The sequence below is a fragment of the Spea bombifrons genome, chromosome 2 (assembly GCF_027358695.1).
Source record: "Spea bombifrons isolate aSpeBom1 chromosome 2, aSpeBom1.2.pri, whole genome shotgun sequence".
NCBI lineage: Eukaryota > Metazoa > Chordata > Amphibia > Anura > Pelobatidae > Spea > Spea bombifrons.
The window spans coordinates 20,000,007-20,018,695 of NC_071088.1; the positions used below are offsets into that span (position 1 = coordinate 20,000,007).

Sequence of the window (18,689 nt, forward strand, 5' to 3'; positions counted from 1 at the left end):
ATAGTCTTGGGAATCCAGTCACTAAACCATTGGTTACACGATGAATGAAGTCGATCTCACAGCTAATAATGCATCTTATTAACCCAAAAATCAAGTGTGACTATTTCAAATATTAAACATGTAAAACATGAAAGCAGGACTCTCTTCTCCTTCTGTGCCAGTATGTATTAACCCATAAAGGGCTTGGATACAAATACTCAGGAGGTAGCACTGGAGGATCTTTTGAGTGTAATAGCTGCGTGGTCCCTTTAAATTTTAATTTGGTCCGTTTTGCAAATGCATGGGGTGGATTCTGCAGAATGCATTTGCCCCTTTCCCAGCTAAATGCCCCGCAGAAGATGTGTTTGGCCGAACACACCTCCCTGCACGTGATGTACTAAACTCTCCTGCTTCTGATCTGTTTGTGCTGATCACAATGTGACCAGCTACCAGTGCGTGACCACCCGCCAGGAATACATTTTGGTGGGTTTCTCTGCAGTTGCAAGTAATCTGTGCAAATAATCCAAAGAAACATTGAAAGGTTGAATTGAAAGGTATGGAAATTAATGTTACCAGTGATTGGTGACCAACTGGTTGCACAAGTGTCTAAATACTTCTAGTGAAATGCCCTGGGTTATCTTTTCTCCAAAAAGATATACTTTTGTGGGTATATTTTGAGCTAGTGGGCTCCAACATGTGTAATACACGTTCTAGAAGACGGGAGATGGCCAACACCTGGCCCATTTCTTTGGAAAGCATCATTCCCTACTTATGAAGAAAGAGGCCTCATATCTTTTATGATCATCATCAGCATCAGTTGAGTCTTTTGCTTGTTGAACGACAAGCATGCTTTTTATGTGGAATTTAAGACACCAAGAAAGAAGAGGACATAACAAACATGTCCACCATCCTCGCCTATCCTCAGACCTAATGTTAAAGACAAAGAATCCTCATCTCTGACTAGTTAAGTGGTCAGAAAGCGCTTAAATATTATTTTTATGTAGAGCAGACATCATAAGCTGGCTGCATAAAATAGTATTAATGCTTAATATGGCGCCAGTGTGGTATGATTCATATTTACTAAAAATCTGACTAGGGGCCAAGAAAAAAACACTATGTAGATTTATAAAGATGTATTACAAATTCTAGTGCGGCAGGTGAAGAGTTTTGTTCACCATTTGCTCACTCTAAGTCTGTAACCTTAGGGAATGTACATGCTTTTATTTTTATGTAGCCTTGCTTTGGCAGGCGAGCTCTACCAGCCATGGTACAGCTCTGTGGTCTGGGTTCGTGCTGTGCTCTGCTTCCTCTGTCCCAGGTGTGGTGGTCTTATCCTGCTTCTCTAGGGCTGGGGCCACAAAGCTGCCTCTTGATAATTACAAGCCTAATACAGAGTATAAATATAAACAGAGAAGACGACTATGGTTCTACCCCATAATTTTAATCATTTTATATGATTTATCCACCTAATGAACTACAGTGTATACAGTGTAGTTATGGCTGATGTCCACTAGAGGGCAAAACAAACACACGAAACAGACTAGAAATCGAGCCATCCAACGCCTATAAATTAATCTAGGCTTTCTAAAAAGTCTATATATTTACAGTAGTTGAATTAGAAAAGACTGACTTGAAACACTGTAACGATTGAGTCTTTCAAAATTCATCTTTTGCAAATTCAATAATGGGGCCTGATTAAATATCACAACCAAAAACCATGACTAATGAAACAAGATAACTAGAACCAAACTAGCAAATTATTCTACTCCCGGGGCATATAGTCAAGTAACAAGTGCTAACTGTTACATCACTAGTCCCTTTTACTTCTACATTCTACACAAAGTGGGCATGGGTGCCTGTGTATACGTTTGTGTGGACATGGGTGTCTATGCAGGGCCAGACTGGCCCACCGGGATACCGGGAAATTTCCCGGTGGGCCGGAAGGTCCGTGGGCTGGGCGGCCGGCAGACTAACCATGAAGACAGCCGCTGAGCGGCTGCAAATGGCATTGAACGCCTCCCTCGGTGCCAGGGGCGGGCTGGGCAGGGGGACAATTGCCCCCCAGGCTGCCCGAAATCTAATCAAAGCGGCCGGCATCAGCACCCAGTAACCGTGTGCGATGGCCATCTAGTGATGGGAGCAGCGTGAGGGGTGAAAGCTCCACCCCTCGCACTGACCTTTCACCCCTCACGCTGCTCCCATCACTATGCAGCCATCAGACTGCCGAGAATGTAATCTGAATGGCCGGTGCGTGCTGATGCCGCCGTCCGCCTCTGCTTTAATACTTTTTTTTTAACTTTATATGGCAAGCGATCCAGCTTACCATATAAATAAAAATAAAAAAAAAGTGTTAAAGTAGCTCCGACCGGCGGCATCAGCACGCATCGGCCGTTTAGATTACATTCCCAGCCGTCTGACGGCTGCATAGTGATGGGAGCAGCGTGAGGTGGAAGCTCCGCCCCCTCGCACTCAGACTGCTGCAGCACCGGATGTCAGGTCAGTGGCATCCTGGCTGTCAGCATAGAGGAGAACAGTGTGCAGCTACCAGGAAGTCAAGAAAAGTAGAAGGTGAGTAAAATAATGTATTTTTTGTACTGTATAATGTTTTTTGTATTTGTTAAAAACAAAAAAAATCGGCATGTGTGTGTATGTAAGTGTGTCCCCCTATATGCCACTCTGCCTCCAGAAATGCCTTATACCCCCCTATATGCCACTCTGTCCCATGATATGCCTTTTAACCCCCTATATGCCAGAGTTGCATATAGGGGTATAAGGCATTTCTGGATGCAGAGTGACATATAGGGGGTCAAAAGGCATATCTGGAGGCAGAGTGGCATAAAGGGGGTTAAAAGGTATATCATGGGGCAAAGGAGCATATAGGAGGGTATAAAGCATATCGGGGAGGCAGAGTGGCATATAGGGGGCATAAGGCTTTTCTGGAGGCAGAGTGCCCCATGATATGCCTTTTAACCCCCTTCATGCCACTCTGCCTCCAGAAATGCCTTATACCCACTATATGCCACTCTGTCCCATGATATGCCTTTTAACCCCCTATATGGCAGAGGGGCATATAGGGGGTTAGAAGGCATATCATGGGACAGAGTGGCATATATTATTTTTTATTTAATATGGCAAGCTGGATCGGCTTGCCATATAAAGTAAACAAAAATGTCCCATGATATGCCTTTTAACCTCCTATATGGCAGAGTGGCATATAGGGGGTTAGAAGGCATATCATGGGACAGAGGGGCATATAGGAGGGTTGAGGCATATCAGGGAGGCAGAGTGGCATATAGGGGGGTATAAGGCTTTTCTGGAGGCAGAGTGCCCCATGATATGCCTTTTAACCCCCTTTATGCCACTCTGCCTCCAGAAATGCCTTATACCCCCCTATATGCCACTCTGTCCCATGATATGCCTTTTAACCCCCTATATGGCAGAGTGGCATATAGGGGGTTGGAAGGCATATCATGGGACAGAGTGGCATATAGGGGTATAAGGCATTTCTGGGTGCAGAGTGGCATAAAGGGGGTCAAAAGGCATATCTGGAGGTGGAGTGGCAAAAAGGGGGTTAAAAGGCATATCACGGGGCAGAGGGGCATATAGGAGGGTTGAGGCATATCAGGGAGGCAGAGTGGCATATGGGGGGTATAAGGCATTTCTGGAGGCAGAGTGACATAGGGAGTAAAATGCATTTCTGGAGGCAAAGTGGCATATAGGGGATTAAAAGGCATATTATGGGGCAGAGTGGCATATAGGAGGGTATAAAGCATATTAGGGAGGCAGAGTGGCATATAGGGGGGCATAAGGCTTTTCTGGAGGCAGAGTACCCTATGATATGCCTTTTAACCCCCTTCATGCCACTCTGCCTCCAGGAATGCCTTATACCCACTATATGCCACTCTGTCCCATGATATGCCTTTTAACCCCCTATATTGCAGAGTGGCATATAGGGGGTTAGAAGGCATATCATGGGACAGAGTGGCATATAGGGGGTATAAGGCATTTCTGGAGGCAGAGTGGCATATAGGGGGTTAGAAGGCATATCAGGGGGGCAGAGTGGCAAGCCTGGGGGCAGAGGTGCATAACTCGGGGGTAGGTTGTCAAATGAAAGGAAATAAAAACCAAACATGTCTCAATCATAGCTTTTATTAAATATGGAAAAAACATAGTCTACATGAATTAATAAAGAAATAAAAGTTTCTTACCAGAATATCGTGAAGAATAATGTGATCAGTGTTTTGTTCCACTGAATAAAATGGAACTCTTTCATCTAAAAATGTTCGCAGTAGTAAATGATTTGATCCCATTCTGTGTAATGTATTTCATTTATTAGGGCCTTTTAACACTTTTGCTTTCTGGCATTTTAATACAAATAATGAGATAAAAAGAATGGCACATAGTGTGACTCGGGTGTGTATAAGGGGTGCGTGTGGGTATAAGAGCTTCACCGTGAGATAAACTATATGGGGCTGGTCTCCAAATTTTTCCAGGGCTGCTTTTCAGTCCCAGTCCGGCCCTGTGTCTATGTATACGTGTGTGTGGGCATGAGCGTCTATGCATAAGTGTGTGTGGATATGGGTGTCAAGGTGGCACTGTGGGACATGTTACTTGCTGAAGTTGTAGGGACAGGGGCAGTTTTCACACCCTACCCTGTGGTTTCTAGTTACACCCCTGAATATATAATTCAATGTAATATTATAAATGTAATAATTATAATGATAGCAACTAAAGAAAGGGACCTCCAAATAAGTAAAATAAAAGGAGTCATTAAAGGAAACAAAACATTACATAGATTAATTTAATATCGTCACCCACAATGCAGTAGTGGCGGCCAGTGCTGGAAAGGCAGACTGGAAAGCTAATTTAATTTATGTATATCTGGGTTAGCCTGGGTTTAATTTACTTTAAAACAAAATTATTAGGTACCAGCATTGCATGGGTTATTAAGAAATCCAATTCTATCTGTTCTAAAAGGACAAGAACATATTTTTATTTTTCCACTTGTTACTATGTAGCAAAGTTAAGCAGGAGTTTTTCCGATGAACATTGACACAATTCTACTGGCATGAATCCCAGGCAAGTGAATTAACATAAATTGCAAAACAATTTCCTTCTTAACTTTTCAAGTAGATCTTTGGGCTTGAGGACCTATTGTAACAGGCTTTTCTGTGCATCACACTTGAATGTCTAAATGAAGTAACGTACTTGCTCGAATATGACAAGGCTTTTTTCAGAGCGCTCTGAAAAATATCCCTCGTCTTATGTTCAAGGTTGTTTTATAATCCGACCTCAAATAAAGGTCTGACTATAAAACTGAGATTCAGATCCCCTGCAGCTCTGCAGTACCTACCCCGGGACTTCCATCGGGCTTCTATGATGGAGCGTCGGCGTGACATGAGCGTCCAGTGCTCCGTCGTAGAAGCCTCGGTGGAAGTGCTGGGTAACAGCAGAGGTTGTCTACGCGCATCACGCAGACGTCCACTGTCTTCCCCCACTAGACACCAGGGAGTCTGGAGCACAGAGGGCAAGTCTGGGGATGCATTGGTAACTCTGGGGGGCAGAGTGGCATATCTGGGGGGCAGAGTGGCAAGCCTGAGACAGAGTGGCAAGCGTGGGGCAGGTGTGCATAAATTGGGGGCAGGTTGGCAAATAAAAGGAAATGAAAACAGTCAATGCATGTTTCTCATTCATAGTGTTTAATATTGATTGGACCATGAGCAAGCATTTGCTTTGGCCCCCTTCCGTCTTGCTGTATATGTGGCTGAGGGTGCCGTGTATGTGGCTGGAGGGTCCTCAATTCAGGGGTCACTTATACTTGCTGCACTGACTATAAAGAGTCCACTGTCAGAGTCAGTGCCATCGTCCTTTCTTCTGAAAAAGAGACTGCAAGAAGTAGACAGAACAAAAGGGAGAGGGACTTCAGTGGTACACTACAACACCCATCATTATATAGTGAACCATCAACAGACAGTGGTACAACATGATTCCCATCATTATATAGTGAACCAGAAACAGACAGTGGTACAACATGACTATTATCATTATATAGCAAGCCAGACACAGATGGTAGTACAGCATAACTCAGATCATTATAAAGTTATCCAGACACAGACGGTGGTACAGAATTACTCATATCATTATATAGTGATCCAGAGAAAGACTGTGGTACAGCATGACTCCTATAGTTATATAGGAAGACAGGTACTGATGGTGGTACGCCATAATGCCTAATGAGCCAGAAATTGACAGTGGTACAACATAACCCCATCATCATAATTTGTGTGTTTGCATTTGTTGCTTCTTCACTCTTACTCACGCTCTCACACTTTTACTCATGCTCTTTTATACTCTCACTCTCTGTTACACATTTTTTCACATTGTCACTCTCTCACCCTTTTGTTCTCTCTTCCTTCTGTTGTTTCATCTTTTTTCTCACTCCTGTTATTCCCTTTCCCTATCATATATTCCCCTTTTCTTCTCTTTTTGTTCTTTTTTTCTCATACTCCTTCTCTGTTTATTTCTCTCTTTTTTCCTCTTTCTTCCATTTTATTTTCCCTTTCTTTCTGTTCTCTCGTGCTATTCATTTTCATCTCTAAACATTCTTTTCTCTCTTTCTTTTCTTCTTCTCCTTCTTCACACATCACAACTTATACCTACCATATCATCACTCCCATCACACCTCACACCCATCACATCTCACTCCCACACACCTCACTCCTATCACACCCAGCCATCACACATCATGCTTTTCATACCCAGCTATCACAAACTACACCTCATGCCAATCAAATACAGCCATCACAACTCACACCCATCACACCCAGCAATCAGACACACATTCACTCCCTCCTTCTTACCTTGAGCAGAGGTAGGATCTCCAGCAGATGCAAAAGGATGTAGGACAGAGTAGAAAGAGCAGGACCGAAAGGAAAAGGGTCTCAAAATATTGAGCTGACAGCTGCCAGCTCCGCCCTTTTGAGGAAGTCTGCTCCCTGTTTCCCCTGCTGCAAAAAAAAAATATCGAATTTGGATTGCCAGTATTTTACTTATTCCGGCACTGGCTTCTAAGGGCTGGTTACCAGCAACCCTATGCTCAAGGGGCAGCTGCTTTGTGCCCACTAGGAATGACTGGAACTGGTGCAGCTGCCCCTTTTGCCCCACGTTAAAGACAGCCCTGACCAGGCTGTAAAAGTATTGGTACAGTAGGTCAATGTAAGAGCAGAGCATCTCCCTAAACCTCCCTCAACTAAACCTTAGCAAACCCTTACCCTTAAACTCATGGGCCAATATAATGTTTTCTTTTTGTCACCTCTTGTAGTCCACATTAAGGGGAGAGATGGGATGATTATAATCTATTTATGCAATTAAGGTATTTTATTTAGGCAATTTAATTTATAAACCAATTTCTACTGTTCCTATACACATGTTGGACCTTTTATGCCTGTAAAGTATCTGATACTATCATAGCCTTTAGTAGATACAAAAATACCCAAAGTGAGGAAGATAGACAGATCTATAAAATTAGGCAGAAAGAGGCAAAGAAAGTTATAAAAACTGCCAAATCACAGGCAGAAGAGCGAATTGCCCTATCAGTAAAAAATGGAGATAAAACATTTTTTAGATATATAAATGAGAAAAGGAAAGTTAAACAAGGATTAGTTAGACTAAAAACAAAAGGCATATATGTAGAAGAGGATAAAGGTTTAGCTGACTGCCTCAATGAATATTTCTGTTCAGTTTTTACAGATGAGAATGATGGAATGGGACCTCAGTTGGGAAAAAAGACTGAATCATTTGAAATATGTGAGTTTATCGAGGCGGAGGTTTTACTTCAGTTGTCTAAGGTAAAGACAAATAAGTCGATGGGGCCTGATGGGATACACCCCAAGTTATTAAAAGAGCTTGGGGGTGTACTAGCAAAACCGTTAACTGATATATTTAACGAATCATTGGTAACGGGAGTTGTCCCTGGGGATTGGAAAGTAGCGAATGTTGTGCCCATTCACAAAAAAAGGCAGTAGGGAGGAGTCGGGCAACTACAGGCCAGTTAGTCTTACATCTGTAGTGGGAAAATTAATGGAAACAATGTTAAAGGAAAGGATTGTTGAACATCTGAAGTCACATGGCTTTCAAGATCAAAAACAACATGGGTTTTCCTCAGGAAGATCTTGCCAAACAAATCTTATAGATTTTTTTGATTGGGTGACTAAAGTAATTGATCAAGGTGGTGCAGTAGACATTGCGTATCTGGATTTCAGTAAGGCCTTTGACACTGTCCCACATAGAAGACTTATAAATAAACTGCAATCTCTGGGTTTAGATCCCAATGTTGTTGAATGGATTAAGGAGTGGCTGAGTGACAGAAAACAGAGGGTTGTAGTCAATGGCGTATATTCAGAACAAGGTCTTGTTACCAGTGGGATACCTCAGGGATCTGTACTTGGACCCATTCTCTTTAATATTTTCATTAGTGATATTGCAGATGGTGTTGATGGAAAGGTATGTTTATTTGCCGACGACACAAAAATTTGCAACAGGGTTGATGTTCCTGGAGGAAGAAGCCAAATGGCAAACGATCTAGGTAAGCTGGAAAAATGGTCAGAGCTGTGGCAATTGGCATTTAACGTGGATAAATGCAAAGTAATGCACCTGGGGCATAAAAACCCAAGGGCAGAGTATAGACTATTTGGTACTGTCCTAACCTCAACGTGTGAGGAAAGGGATTTAGGGGTAATTATTTCTGAGGATTTAAAGGTAGGTAGACAATGCAGTAGAGCAGCAGGTAATGCTAGCAGAATGCTTGGTTGTATAGCGAGAGGTATTAGCAGTAGAAAGAGGGAAGTGCTCATGCTGCTGTACAGATCACTGGTGAGACCTCACTTGGAGTATTGTGTACAGTACTGGAGACCATATCTCCAGAAGGATATAGATATGTTGGAGAAAGTGCAGAGAAGGGCTACTAAAATGGTTTATGAATTACAAAATAAACCTTACCCGGACAGGTTAAAGGATCTTAACCTATATAGCCTGGAAAAAAGACGGGACAGGGGGGATATGATAGAAACATTTAAATACTTAAAGGGAATCAACAAAGTAAAGGAAGAAAGTTTATTTAAAAGAAGAAATAAAACCACAACAAGAGGACACAAGCATAAACTAGAGGGGCAAAGGTTTAATGGTAACATCAGGAAATATTACTTTACGGAAAGGGTAGTGGACGCATGGAATAGCCTCCCAGTGGAAGTGGTAGATGTTAATACAGTAAAGTCATTTAAGCAAGCATGGGATAGGCATAATGCCAAGCTAGATATAGGATAAGGGCAAGTACTAAAGGAGAGTACTAAGAGGTTGGGCAGACTGGATGGGCCTTCTGGCTCTTATCTGCCGTCACTTTCTATGTTTCTATGTTTCTATACTGACCACACATTAGCCCCTAGAGAAAATATGTATTAGTGGAACAGAGAAGGTAGAGGTATTCGTGGCCCCAAAAAGTCTGTCCTTTCTAGATTTGAGAAAAGGAATGATGATGTTCTTTGCATGGAAAACCATGTCAGTGTACAATATTATTGTTTTGGGACCCTAAAGCCATGTTAGTGCACAAATGGATGTTTGCAATGCTGCTAATTAATATTGTAATTATTTAATACAAAGTATGTACAATGTGTTTGATTATTATTATACAACCTCAGTTGTATTAGCTACATAATATAACCTAACATAATGGCCACAATTAAGACGCATTTGGAGAAAAAGAAGGGGGAGACCTTCAACACAGCTTGCAGTGGCCACAACATTTTGTTGTATGCCTCAAGATTCCCAGCTAACCAGAAAACTTTATTTTTTACAAGTTAAGTGATCTAATGAGCCATGACAGTAACTGCTGGAACTACATGGTATGTGGTATCCTATCTGAATGAAAAAAAAAAAAAAAAAACAGAAAAAAACAAAGGACAATAAAGTCACTCATGGAGGAAGAAACATCACTCCTCCCTGTGCCTGTTGAACATTTCCCTTCCTCACCCCATCATTCAGCTGTTGGGTGTTATTTTGCATGAATGTTGATGGCAGCAGCTGTTACTGCAGCAAGAGCCTCCTGGCTGCAGCCTCCTGCATCATACACTACCAGATCCCCTTAGACTCAGACAGCAGCCTCAGTCACTGCTAGATCTGCACTGGACAGAGGGGAGTGGAAGCTAACCCATGCACTGAAGATCACGCAGGCAAGGAGAGAGGACACCCTGCAGCCATCTCCTGCTCAGGAAACCCAGGATATAAGAAAGAGGGGCTTTTTTTTATAACACCACATAACCCACCTGTCCCACTATCCATCACCTTATCTCATTCTACCTGCTGATCCAGGTAAGCCTCCTTTTTTCCCTTTAATGAGCTTTCCAGAGACAGGCTGTGCACTGATCGGGCGATGTATAGGACATGAATTGACAAGTCACTGCCTGGTTTATGGGCAGGCAGGCAGTCCGGCTTTAGAATGGTCTGCAGGGTTCTCTTCTCCACGAAGGAGTTCTATGACCCCGATCTTCCCATTTACACCCTGATTTGTAAGGTTATTGAGTTATTTGGGCATTTCTTTCTGCCTCTCTGGTCACAGGACCTGCAGGGGAATGCTCAGATATTTCTATATTTGGAAAGTGACCTCTCTTCTCTGCAGCACGCAGCGATTCTCCTTCTATAGCTACTGGGGCTGGGGGGAAAAGTCATCTCATTTCTCCAAATCTGCCCCTGATACCCCTGGGGGAAAAATGAGCATTATTCTTACAACATATCACTTTTCATTTATCAGTCTAAGCTTAACTTTATGTTCTTTAAGAAGGTGTTTCAAATATATGATTCCATGCCTGATCATCTCTATGATAAATACATAGTAAGTAAATGTCATTCATCTGAAAGTAGAATTGTGCCATCAATCACACACCCAGTCCTGTTAATGCTCCATTGGTCAAAGCCTGATTTTATTAATTCCATGAAATCTTACAGCAGCATATAAAGTGATTGAGGTTGCCCCCTGCTTGGGCAGTGCTACCAAATAGGTATATATATTTTTATATATATATATATATATATATATATATATATATATATATATATATATATATTTCCAGCTTTTCTGTTAAACATAGGGACCCCTAAAACAATCTGCTGATCACCACCAAAAAGTGCCCGCTGTCTGTTCTATCTATATGGTCAATAAGATTCTACATTACCTGAAGATTATTATTGAAAATAAACCCCCAGGGCTGTAATGATTACATATAGCTTTAAATTGCATTCTTTTCAGTAAGTGACCTTCCAGTGGACATTCTAACATAACTTCACTCAATATGAATGTGTCACATACGTAGATTTACAAGATTCTCAATAGGAACATATCAAAAATGTACTCAATTCAGTTGGTACTTGGACGCCAGTTGTCATCTTTCAAATTTAAATTTTTGTGGATTTTCATTGAAAAACAACATTAAAATTTGCAGGCCGGCTTTTTGAATAAGACAAAATTATATCATTCTGTGGTCCCATATGATGGCGTTTTATAAATCAGTAAATAATAATAACTCCCTCACTGAGTTTTGCATTGTCATACAGGAAAGGTAATTATTAGTTGGGGGAGATACAATGTTCTATGTCTAGCGACGTATGATGCTGTAGCACTGTATATAAAATACATTATATAAATATATTTGGATGATTGCGTTGTAACGTTTAGCAAGGTGTCCATAAGGTTGCTGGCCTGCTTTTGACATAAAACATTGACAGGTGGATGCCCTTTAGCTGCTGTATATCATGTTTCAGGGGCTACAGCAGAACATATAGATTAACGACCTATCAATAACACATCCTCAGCCAAAACCAATAAATAAATTGAGCCATTTTGTGCCATGCTTTATAACATGTATCATTGCAACTTAACCTATTGCGTGCCAGGGAGAGATGTAACAAGCAGGACATAATAAGGCATTAAATAAGCAGACATGTCTTTTATTATCATTAATGTTTATCGTTTTATATAGCACCATCATATTATGCAGTGCTGTACAATGGGCAAACAGGACATATCAAGTAGTACATAAATTAGAATTACAGTGCTCAGCAAACACTATTTCTTCACTGATCACTTTAAGTAGAGTTTAGCAAGCTGGCCCAACAAAGTTAGATACTAGCCAAGTTAGATTTTCCCTCCAGATCCTCACTGCAGGGACCCAAAATGAAGGCCGAGAAGGCAAATTCAGCCAGCTTGGGTTTGCTTCATGCTCATTTTCTCCCGACAAGCTGGGCATTGGGCTTGGCCAGCTTTACCCAATGCAAACAGTAAGCATTTGGTGCATTGTTGTTAAGGAGCAACTGACTGTTCAGTTAAAAGAAAAAGTTCCCTTTTGGACCATAAAAGACCAAATATTGGCCTCTAAGGTCACAGAAGCAAATCATTTGATGGTAGATAAGAACCATTCAGGCCCATCTACTATGTCTGTTTTCCTGATGTAGAGACGCTTACCTTAATCAGTCCTTACTCTGGTCTTAGATTCCATATACCTATCTCATGCATGCTTATATTCCCTCACTGTATTAGCCTATGCCCCTTCTGCTGGGAGGCTGTTCCACTTATCTACCACCCTCTTAGTAAAGTACAAAGTCTATTGTAGGTGGGTTAACAATGATATATAACGGATATGCTCGTTCAGTGAAGGGAGAAAGGGGACAGTCAGTGGTACGTATTGAAAAGATCATTTCATAGATGGGGTGGGGACAGTGAGCGTTTTGTCTTATGGTTTTTTGGCTGATGAAGTATTTTTAAGGAAACACACATTAAGCGTGGCTCAGACAGCATGATACTTATTCCGATAATATAATATTTACTGATATAGTCAACAATGATCAGTAAGAAAGTCCTTTTTATTGTGTGGAAAACTTTGATTTTGACTATTAATTGTGATGAGATCATAATGTGCAGATGTTCATTGGAACCTCTGACCTCAATACTTCAGGTAATAAAATAGTTATCTATATGTGTTAAATTCCACTGAAAAACAAAAGTCCTTTTTAAGGTGCCAAGATCCCACTAGTGCTTTATCGCAGATGAGGGGCAATTATTTAGATGCACCAACTCATGAAACTCCCAATGCTAGGTTTCATTATAAATGAAAACCTTCATGGTGAGATATGTTCTCAGTTGAGATGACATTGATGTCTTAGATATAAATATCTCTACCTATGTAAATATAGTGCAGAAAAATATACATAGAACTACATCCAGTTACATTGTTGATGGATAAATGTGCTTTTTGTTATTATTATAACATATTATTATTTAAACCAACGGAGGCGATTGAAAAGTTTAAAATCACGAGAGAAAGAGCTGATTTATATTTTTATATGCTAAAGCTTAAATAAAAGATTATAATTTAAGGTCCCAAGAAAAAGAGTTTGAATATGATTATGGTACTAATCTAAAGCATTGCACAAAAAGATTCAGCTGGAATTGCTGTAGCATTTACACAGAAATTATTTTCATTTAAACTACATGGGGTGAAGTAACGGCCCCCATGAAAGAAAAAAATACATGTCAATGAAGTGTCTCAATTTGGATTTAATATATGATCGCTGTAGTTGTTGCAGCTCTTAGTGATTCCCTTTCAATCAATTTATTGTAATCGTATTAATGTTTTATATACGAGCCCTGGGCACAAAATTACGCACTTGTTTCGCTAAACCAGTAGGTTTCCATTCAGGTCCTTCTCTATTGTTGCATCTTCAGTGGTTTATATATCAGGATATTTCCTAATGTTCTGCCTCATCTCTGGAAATGTTTTGAAGCTCATGATGTCTTGAGAGCACAAGGTGACCCTGACACCACTTTCATTTCTATATATTCTTCATATTGTTACATTTCAAGGCCCGTTCTGCTAGGCCAAACGTAATGTTTTGTTGCTTTTGTAGTTTTTGTTGCTTTTATATACTGTTATTACATTTTTTTTTATGGCACCTTGATTCAACATTTGCTTTTATATATATATTTTTTTCATCTTAGCATTCAGCTTTACCGTATAGGTTCTTCACTTAAATGAGAACTGTCACATCTGTTAAACAATCAGAATTGAATCTACCGTGTATCACTTGTATAATTAATAATTCTGCGAAGGCCAGGTTTCATGTTTTAAGCTCTGTCATCCCGTTTGCTTTCACCTAAATCTTACGCAAGCCATTCCATACAAATGTACCTTGATTTCCCATGATCTGTTAATGAATATTGAATTGGAACTCAACTGTCAGCTGAGCCCAGGAAGGAAGCTGTAAGCCGCTTCCTGCACACTACCTGCATTGTTTTAGCACACAAGCCTCTAGTCATAAACAGATGTGAAATACGTAGACAAATACAGTAATGGAATTTAAACATGCATGGGATATCCGTACGGCTGTCCCGTATCTAAGGCGAGACCAAATCACGTTTCAGTCGTTACATCAGGAATAATGGGCAGACTAGATGGGCCGAATGGCTGCCAAAATTCTGTGTTTCTATCTTTATCTGTAAAGTAGTTAAAAAAGTTTCAGGGCGAGGCAGCCACTTCAAACATGCCTTGGCAAGAGGAAGTGGTTCCATCTGAAGAAGAGACCTATGAGGTCCCAAAAGCTAATGTGACATCTACATTTTTTTAATTAGCCCAATGAAAAAAAGTCTTCAATTTGGACTGAGGACTCGATCTTCTCTTGAGCCAATACAGCTTTATCCATTTTCTTTTTGAGCGCAGGACAGTAAGAAGCATGTCTAGGGAATGGCTAATCGGCGCATGTCTAGGGAATGGCTAATCGGCGCATGTCTAGGGAATGGCTAATCGGCACTTTAATTCGAGCCAACACAGATTACGGTACCTTTTAACACCCTGACAGCGTGTAACCATGTATTGGAGCGGCAGTAGAACACTTACCTATACTTTACTTTGATAATTAGTTAATGAAAGTGCATTTTTGTTTTGCTAGAATGTCAAAGATCAGGAAGTGAATTATAAATGATTATTATAAAATATACGCAAATAACATATTTGTATATTATTAAGGTATTGCGTAGTTTTCCAAAGCACACTTTGTAATTATAAAAGACGTGTGGAGGACGGGTTCATTTTCAACCATATGGTCACTTGAAGTTTTATAGTTATTAATTTAACATTAGCAGAGTTTTTGGTATTCTGTATTTAGAGATGCTTACTCATTCCTAGAAACCAGTTTTGTTAGTGTTTATGCGATGTTAAATCGACATCACCAAGCAATTTTCTCCCATTCTTGGAGATTTTCAAATTGATATAATTTATTCTATGAAACCATATGATCTATAGTTTATATTTGGTTCAAAGGATTCATGCACTTTTAAGGTCAAAATCATGAACGCTGGTCTACTCATTTATACAGATATCATTCTTCCTTAGCTAATAAAATACAGAATACTAACAAACAAAACTTTTAGGTTATGGCAGCTAATGTGGAAAATTGTGCCTCACATAAGTATATATTTATCCATTCTATTAAAATATTAGCAGGCTATCACCATTAGCTTGTCTAAGATACCGCTCTTATTAATATTTTAGGGTTTTCTCCGTTAACTGTGTACTCATATCATAATCTGTAATTGCTGCATTTGGAACCAGATTTACTGATTTTTTAAATATGTATCCTACACCGGATGAGAGCAGAAAAAACGATCCTTTAATGGGATGTTAGGGATGTGGATATACATTTAACCCTAACTGCTGTAATGAAACATTAAAAAGTACAGTTCTAAAGAATCAGATCTAATGAATCAGCTTTTATCTTTCACCCAAGCCGTCGGATTTGTACTAACAGCTGGTCCCCATGTACAAATCTATGTTACTAATATAATATTAAAGAACATTTTTTGACTTATCGTGCTTCAGTTTATCGTGCTTCTTTATTTACTTTTGTCATGCACTTTGCTGTCACCGGCACTGGCTTGCAATGAGAAAGCACCAAGGAGTTCAAGCATCAAACTAGGTAGTTGCTTACAGCGCTTTTGGCATGTCACAACACATGCCCCCACTAATTTTGTACATATGCCTCCCTAAAAATACTAGCTTTCTCTTAATCTTAGTTAAACTAAATAAATCTATATAGAAAAATCATGTTCTTACTTCACTCTTCAAGTACGTGGACAAACATGTTTGGACTGATTGAAAGTTAACCAGCCTTTTACAAAGGGTTACAGCGGCCACATCAAAAAGTTCCAATTTTGGGAAATGTTGCTTTATGGTTGTTATCATTCCTTAGTATATTAACATAGTAACTTGGAATTTGATGACAGATGAGAACCATTTGACCCATCTTGTCTGCCCATTTTGCTGATGTAACGACAGCTATATGCCCATCCCATGTATGTTCTCTATATTAGCTCGTAGCACTTCTGATGAGAGACATTTATCTATCACCCTTTCAGTAAAGTGAAACTTCCTTGCTTTAGATATAAACCATATAGCTTCTAATATATGACATTTTGTTCTAAAACTTCTCCTGCTTTGAAATAAAGTTCCCTTTTGTACTTTATTAAAACCCTTTAAATATTTAAATGTTTCTGTCGCATCTCCCCTCCAAACTATACATATAGAGATCTCTCGATCTTAGGCTTTCCTGATAATTTTTACTCTTCAAACCCTTCTCTGAACTCTCTCCAGAATGTCAATACCCTGCTAAAGGTGAGGTCTCCAGAACTGTACACAATACTCTAGGTGAGACCAGAGGTCTATAAAGTGGCAGAACCACCTCTTTATGCTGATATTACATGCTACTAAGAATAACGTAAGATGACTGTTATCATTTGCCCACATATATAAGTACATGAAATGCCAATTGATCAAAATTAAAGAAATATGTAAACCAGATGTTACTTCAAATATCCGAGTGGTTCCCAAATCAAAGTGTTTCTCTTATTATAGTTTTAAACTACAAAACCCACGTATTCTGAGAAGGATACAACCTTCCTGGCTAATGCCATCAACCAACATGCCAAAGAGACCATCCGCCGTGTCCACCTGCAAGATCAACACAGTTCTCCATATTGCTCTCGCTACAATAAACTCATGCTGACTCAACTGTCCTCTCCTACTGTCTCTCTTCCCCCTCAACCACCAGATAGGTTGTAAGCTCACCGAGCCCTCTTCTCATTCTCTGCCAGTATGTTTAACGTCTGCTAAAGATACTTAAGTTGTCCTTTTTAGTTTCACTCTACCTTATTGTAACAGCGATATGGAATCTCCTGGCGCTATTTAGATAAATGTAATATAATGTAAAACATGTGCATGTCTTACCAAACATATATTCACTAAAAGAACTGTATGAAAGCTAACAAAACAAGGAATAGCATATGAAATGCTACCTAAAGTCATTATTACCTGGTGACCATATGGAGAACTTCAGTTAGTGGTCCAAACCCTTCTAATCTGAGCATCCCAAGTGGCAGCTCCCTCCACCACCCATCCTTGCAAAGCTTTGCCATTTAATTTCCTTCTTATGTCAATAGAAACAGTTCAGGCCATCTGCAACAAATACCCCAAGCATGTGGGAGGTTATCCAGAAATTCTTAATTTTTGAGGATGAGAACTGGAACCACTGCTATAAATGAAAGCCCTCAGATCTACCAAAGACATAATAATTGCCTTAGATGTATACAGGGGCTTATAAAGAACAGAGGAATGAGTATTTAGGATTTACATAAACAATTGCATGTTAGGACTAGAAGGGCCGATTGCGTCTTATCCGCCGTATTAGCTAATGTTTCCAACTTTGAAGACGGGCTCAAGTCATCTTGGCTATCTGGTTACAACATTGAGCGAGTAGATTGTCTGAGAACATGTGTTTTCAAGGACATATGGAAATATTTGTAATTGCTAAGTGACATAGAATCCATTCAAAGCACCTACATACGTGACTGGTGGTTACTTTTATAAACTCTGGATTCATAAGGTAAACAGTACTATGTTTACACCAGCAGATCCATTGAAATCAGAGACAGTTCTTAGATTCTTCTATACTTAATGACTTTCTTCTCATTCAGTGGAATAGTGTGTGAGACATAACATAATCTGCTGAGATAGCCACATCTTGTTAATGCCATAGTAATGAACACTGTGTTATCAATAGTAACAGTAACTGCTCATTTAGTATTAATTATTATTATCATTTATTGATATATGCAAAATTTGTACCGCTTAAATATTGTTAGCATGCTCTACTTTCTAATTCATCTTTAGATTTATGGTCGAGGGTAATGTTGACACATTTTACATAAAACCATAGTAATAGCAATAATTCTTCTTAGATACTTTTACAGTATGTTAACTGGATCTTAACAAATCTATAAACTGGATTAGATTAAAAAAAATTATGTCTATAACTATTCACTCTATTTAGACATTCATATCAACCCTTCTGAAATGGATCTCCAGCCATTTAAAACAGAGATGCTGGGGTTGAAGTCCTCTCCTACTAACTAGTATGGGAATACCCACAGGGTTTAGTATTTAAGGGCCTTTACCTTAGACAAATCCAATGAACTAGAAGCACTGGCCATATAAATTAGTAGCATGCTTACACGTGAGCTCATTTAATTTTTTTCTTTGAGCAAAACCCAACCATTGGAGTAAATTGGGAGGTGTTCAGGGGCTACTATATATGAAAGACTATTCTGGGTGTAGGGA

At 39.8% G+C, this 18,689-nt stretch overlaps 1 protein-coding gene across 2 annotated transcripts in view; it reads left to right on the plus strand.

Annotated features, from left to right (window-relative positions):
• Positions 1–10,103: 10,103 nt before the first annotated feature.
• CORO6 (coronin 6) overlaps positions 10,104–18,689 on the plus strand; it is a 39,056-nt gene continuing 30,470 nt past the window's right edge. Inside the window, exon 1 of one of the 2 annotated variants that reach the window (XM_053457038.1) lies at positions 10,104–10,341. The gene's annotated coding sequence lies outside the window, so the exon portion shown is untranslated. The remainder of the gene's footprint in view (positions 10,342–18,689) is intronic. The other variant, XM_053457037.1, reaches the window with a different exon arrangement.